Source organism: Nipponia nippon, unplaced genomic scaffold, assembly GCF_047370975.1.
Source record: "Nipponia nippon isolate SJK-2023a ecotype South Korea unplaced genomic scaffold, ASM4737097v1 scaffold_1, whole genome shotgun sequence".
Lineage (NCBI taxonomy): Eukaryota > Metazoa > Chordata > Aves > Pelecaniformes > Threskiornithidae > Nipponia > Nipponia nippon.
The window spans coordinates 18449896-18455895 of record NW_028262290.1 but is presented as its reverse complement, the minus strand read 5'-3'; positions in this window follow the sequence as shown (position 1 = coordinate 18455895).

Below are 6000 nucleotides of genomic sequence, written 5' to 3'. Positions count from 1 at the left end.
CCTAGTCTCAGACTTGGTCAATGGTTTACATCTAAGGATTACATATGTTTAGCAGCAGTTTATGGTTTGTTTGCAGCAAGGAGAAAATCACAAGAATTTAGCAGTAACTAATCATTGATCAATTTGGCATCTACAAAGCAGTTAAATGAGGTTTACTACAATATTTGAATCAATTCACACACAATCCCCTAAATACTCATTATATGTGCAGATGAAGGTACCTATTGAAATATGCACCGTTAAAGGCACCAATAAAAATTCTCCCTGGCTTTAGTGAAATACTCACTGTAAATGACTGTCTCAACAGGCAAAAGTTGAACCTGAAGGAGCAAAGAGCACCACAGATCAGCTAAAGTTTTGTTGCCACGCCTCCATATGTAAACTTAAGAGTTCTCAGCTCTGAGAGGCATCCTCCTCAGAGGGAGATTCTGGTGCAGCTCACTGCAGTCCAGGAAAGCTCAAAGGGTCTCACTTGGTACCACTGTTTTTAGGGTCACGAGATGATTGACTTTAGGCATCAGTAAATTTCCATCCTACTTTCATAGCCCATTTTGGAAATTACTAAAGTTCTCAAAAATTCCCGTGATGCTGGTACAGATCCTCCTGAGTTACAGCCCAGATAAGGTAGGCCCCAAGGTTATCAGGAGGTGATTGATACAGACGAAAAATATGTTCCAAGGTTGTCAGGGCTGCCTCCCTGGTACAGACAGTGCTGCTTCCACCTTAGCCATGTAATAGTTACTGATATGGTCAAGGGACACTTAACCACCAAACTCGTTACACAAAGGCCAAGTTTTGATGGGAGTTACTGAGATTGTAAAGCACCTTTGTTTCCCATGCTCTGCCAGGTGCACAAGAAGAAAAAGGAGGGGATGCAGGTGGAATGCACCACCGCTATATATTGAGATCATTAATTTGAAATTCATGATGTTCTAACTCTGTATCAGTAAAAATATTACCCTTGGCTCCTAGAAAAGTGACCAGACGATCATGGGAATTTAGGCCTAGAAATCCATAAAGATCACATAATAGACTATTCCTCACTGTAACTACAGACAGTTGTGGAGCAACTGCAGTAAGTACTCTTACAAATTAAATACGTGTGGATTTTTTCTCACTCTAAATCGTGACTTCTAACAACACTGTTGTTTTTTTTTTTTTTATGAGAAAGTGTTTTAATTTACATTCATGTAACTGATGTTCTTTTATTGTGCATTTTACTGCCATTTCAATAACTGTGGGCTTTAAACTATGTTAGAATGTCAAACTAAATGTTCATAAATAGATGTATGGAATATGCTGTTAAGATCCATGCTGTTTTGAGTGACAGTGTTAGAGTGTCACATTATCTGCAAAAGTTATTGTTAAGAATTGAATAAAAATAGACTCATAGAAGACTTACATTTTTTTCCACATCATCTTTATAGTTAAAAGACTGAATATTTTAAACTCGTTGAAGGGGGAATACACCTAGCTGTCTGATATCTTGCTAAACTAAATGCTGTTTTCTGAAACTATAGTTCCCTTTTACTATCCTCAATATTAACATGTAATTTTAGAACCACATGGATGCTAGAAAGTTGTGGCCAATGGTTGTAGATGAAAAGTGAATTCAAATTTTTTGTCAGGCATTTAAATAAGGGGTTTTATATAATGAATTAATAGTAGTGGCATTTCTAGTTAATCATAAATTTGATGATAATGAGCATAAATCCTATGAGAATTTTAAAAAGGTGCTTTTGTTATGCTTCTGAATAATTGAAGCATTAATATTTTATTTAGAGCTATTTGAAGTTCACTCCTGCCATTGCTAGCAATTATTAAAGATTTTCACCTATATAACTGAAATGAAATACTAACCCATCTAACTATAAAGATGGTCTCAGCATAAAACCAACTTGTGTGACATTTTATAATTTACTTCATAATACAGTAATGCCAGCATAACATTTTCAATTATGTTCTCAAAGTTCTTGAATTATTGTCATTTGAAACCACTTCTATTGCTCATTGCTGAGCTTGTCTGATACTTGTCTTCTTTTGGAAGGACAACATAAAGCTAGCATATTTTTTCTTCCCATATTTTATAATCTTTTCTTTAAACATTTATTTGGATTTAATTTTTCACTACACTTCTATCTCAGGCTAAATTGCATTTATTTATGAAAATTCAAACCCAATCTGTGAACATGGTTACATGAGCTATGGTAGGGGAAAATGACTATATTTTTTTAGGAGGTTTATATGGGGGTTTGGAGATTTTTTGTGTTTTTAATAAATTGTAATAATACAAAGATGCAACTTGACATTTGAAAGAAAGTATTTCTCCCTGTTGGCTCTCCCTATAAAAATCTTCCTAATTGTGAATGGGAAAATTCAAACTTCATCTGTTTTCAGCCAGTTTTTGCTAGAACATCACAAATAAATTAATCCATGATGCCATGCAGATTAAGCAGCCTCCGGCCTAGAAATGAGCTGTACCTTTTCTTCATTTGATACAGAGAACGAAAGCTTTGCACAAGAAATGATAGAAGGCAGCTTGTCTTCTCTGTGCTGTTCATCTGCTAGAATTGTAACTGGGTTTCTGAGACAGCCTGAGCAGGCAGGAGATGAAGGCAGAAAACTGGAATAAATTCTGAGTCTGGGCAGACTGGAGAATCACACTCTGAACTACCCAAGATAAGAAAAAAGACAGTGGTCTGAAAGGATTGCTGCTACTGACTGAGCACCTGCTGAAATTCCACAGTACTTTTTTAGCTGAATGAAAAAAATTCCATGAAAAATAAGTTTTCTCACTCTTTTCTCAGTAAGCTTTATTTTTATGTTAATCTCTGCCTCTGCTCACCATCCGTGGAATTATGATAATAATTGACAATGATGTATAAGTTTACTGTAGACTTCAAATGTACACCATAGTACTGTAAGATTTTCCAGAATTATGGAGAAAATTCTTGAACTTGTATGCTCTTACATGCTCATAATTTTTCAGCATACTCAAGAACTCAGAGGAAGCGGGTAGAGGAAGGTCTGATTTTTTTTAAGGTCCTTCTGTTGAAGTCAATACTGTAGAACCTGTGGCTTTGATCCTTTGATCCCTCAGTGACTTTTGGTCAGGGACATCTCTGCAGCAACAGAAACTGCCAACCCGATAAGCTCTAGAATAACAAATCAGAAGATTACAACCTGTTGAACAGTACACTGAATGCTACATTGGAGAGCAGAAACCCTGAAAATGATTTAGGTGGCATGATGGACAATAAATAGAACATAAGCACTCAGTTTAATGCTATGAGAGACTGGGTGATTCATATTTTGGATGAATCAGTACAAGAATAGTGAGCAGGTTGATAAAATGTGAAAAGCAATATTAAGCTGTTGTTTAAAGTTTTGATATCTCCAGCAAAACCACTGAAGATTTGAGGACAGTATGTACAAGTGATGATATAATGGTTCAATAACTGGAAAAATGCCCTTATGATAAGCTTACTATGTTTAATTTATTACAGAGCTTATGTTGCAGTACAAACCTTCCCATGATAGAGAGAATCCTTGGTGCAAAATGTATCTTCAGACCAGCAAAGAATGGTGTAATAAGAACTAAAAGCTGAGAGCTGTAGCCAGTCGTTTTAGAAATTTGGCCCTGTTCTTCAAAGTGAGAGTGATTTAATACAGAAACAATATTGAAATACTGGAAAAAATGCCATTGGAGGTGGTATACTGAGGTCTCCATTTCTTAATAATGTCACACTAAGATGAAATATTTTCTGAAACTTAAGCTTTACTCTAACACAGTTCTTAGGGTTAATACAAGATTGATAAAGTAAAATACTGTACGCTGTGATATTCAGAAAGTCAAACTAGATTATACAATGGTCTTTACACTGTTGAAACCAATGTATGAATAAACTGATGTAAATTTCACCTGAGTATATGGTTTCTATTATATCCTTCCTAAAACAATGCTTCATGGTAGCACTGGCTATTAAGACATGGGGCTTTTTTATTTCATCTTCCTCTTGGAAAGTGCTTGAAGAATATTCTGTTCTGATTAAAATTCTTTCATCTTATATTTGAAAATACTATTTTCATGTTTTCAGAAGGATCATAAGATTTATGTACAAAATACATTGAATTTACTAGCTGTTCTAAGCTGATGCAGAGAGTAAAAAGTGAGCAGATGAAGCTAGGTCTGTTTATTCCATATCCTGTGTATCTTGTTGCCTTATACTTTGTTCAGGCATATGTGTATGGACCCCGTGATCATATATATATTTGAGTAAAGATACATTCAGGAAAACGTCTCATATATTTTGAAGATACCAGAACACAGATATTTCACCATTTCTTGTGGCTGTTCTTTAGAGAAGTAAAACGTTCTTCTTAAAAAAAAATACCAAACTAACTTTGGAATTCATTTCCATTTGAGTTTTTCAGCTGTTAAATTCCAGACGCTATTTCTTTCTCATGGCTTTTTCTGTTGCCTTCTACAGAAATCTGTCTTATTTCTGACAAGATGTGCAAACTGATGCAATTTCTTTTGGGACAGTTTTTTTCTTTTCTTTTTTTTTCTGATTGTTTCTTAGAATCTTTTCAATTTCCTTTAAAAATGTGCACATTAAACTCATTAATGTCATAAGGGAGCTAAAGTCTCCTTCTTAATTTTATTCACTATTATTCTACTTATTCCTCCAAAGATTAGCCTAGTTTTCTGCAATGTTGCACAGGATACTGCATTTTTCCTAGAACTTCTTATAGTCTCTGCTTTCCACAATATAGTTTCCTAGTCTGTAGTTATAACTTTCATACCATATTCTTAGAAGATTTTTTTTATTTTTTATTGTTTAAATGAGGCCAGTTCATATTTCAATACAAATCTTCCTATATGACTACTCTCTCCTTATCATTAATTATCAATCTTTGTGTCATCTGCAAATGTAATCAACAGTGAATTGATATTTACTTTGAAAGCATTCATGAAAATGTTAATAGTGTTGGTTTTAATATCAATCAGCTTCGACTCCCCCTAGGAAAAGTACTGTTCAGTCACAATTCCCCACAGACAACTATGTTTTGAAATATGTCAGTCCAGTAATACTTAATCCATGTAATATCTCCTAGTTTTCACAGAATCACAGAATGGATGATATTTGAAGGTACCTCTGGATACTGTGTAATCCAAAACCTCCTGCTCTAAAGTAGGGACAACTAGAGCAGGTTACTCAGGGCCATGTACAGTCAGGTTTTGAACATTGCTAAGGTGGGAGGAGACTCCACAACTTGGACAACCTCTTGGCAATCTCTTTCAAGGTTTGATTCTCACAGCCTCTCCCCATATGACAGATGCTCCAATGTCTTAATCATCTTCACAACCCTACTTTTCCTAAAACATAATATCTTTAAAAAATCAAAATGTCACAACTGCGACATTGAATTGTTAGCTGAGCAATGGTCCAATCATTTGTGGCTTTGTCGTCCATCAAAAAAGGAGCCAGGTTTTTAGAAGTAACATTATCTAGAAAACCGTTCTGACTATTATGAATTCTTTTCCTTTAATACCTTATTTGATTTTATATCAGGATTTCTATTAATATACCTAAAATAAAGTATTAAGTTAATTAGGTCTAGAATTACTTAAATCATCTTATCTACCCTTTCTAAATATTGGCATAATTTTATTTCCTTTTTAATCTTTGATAATTTTTCATGTAGTACCAGGTTACTCATCCTTGCTTCCACCCTCTGTCTCCTTTTTATGTCTGAGTTTGGCCAGGAGCTCCTTGTTCATCCACACAGGCCTGGCATTATCAACAGATTTCTTCCTTGTTGAGATGGACTGCTCTTGAACTTGGAACAGGTGACCCTTGACTATTAATCAGCTTTCTCAGGCCCCTTTGCCTTCTAGGGCCTTATGCCATGGGACTCTACCAAGAAGATACTTGAAGAGGCCAAAGTCTGCTCTCCTGAAATCCAGCACTGTGATCTTGCTTTTTGCCCTCCTCC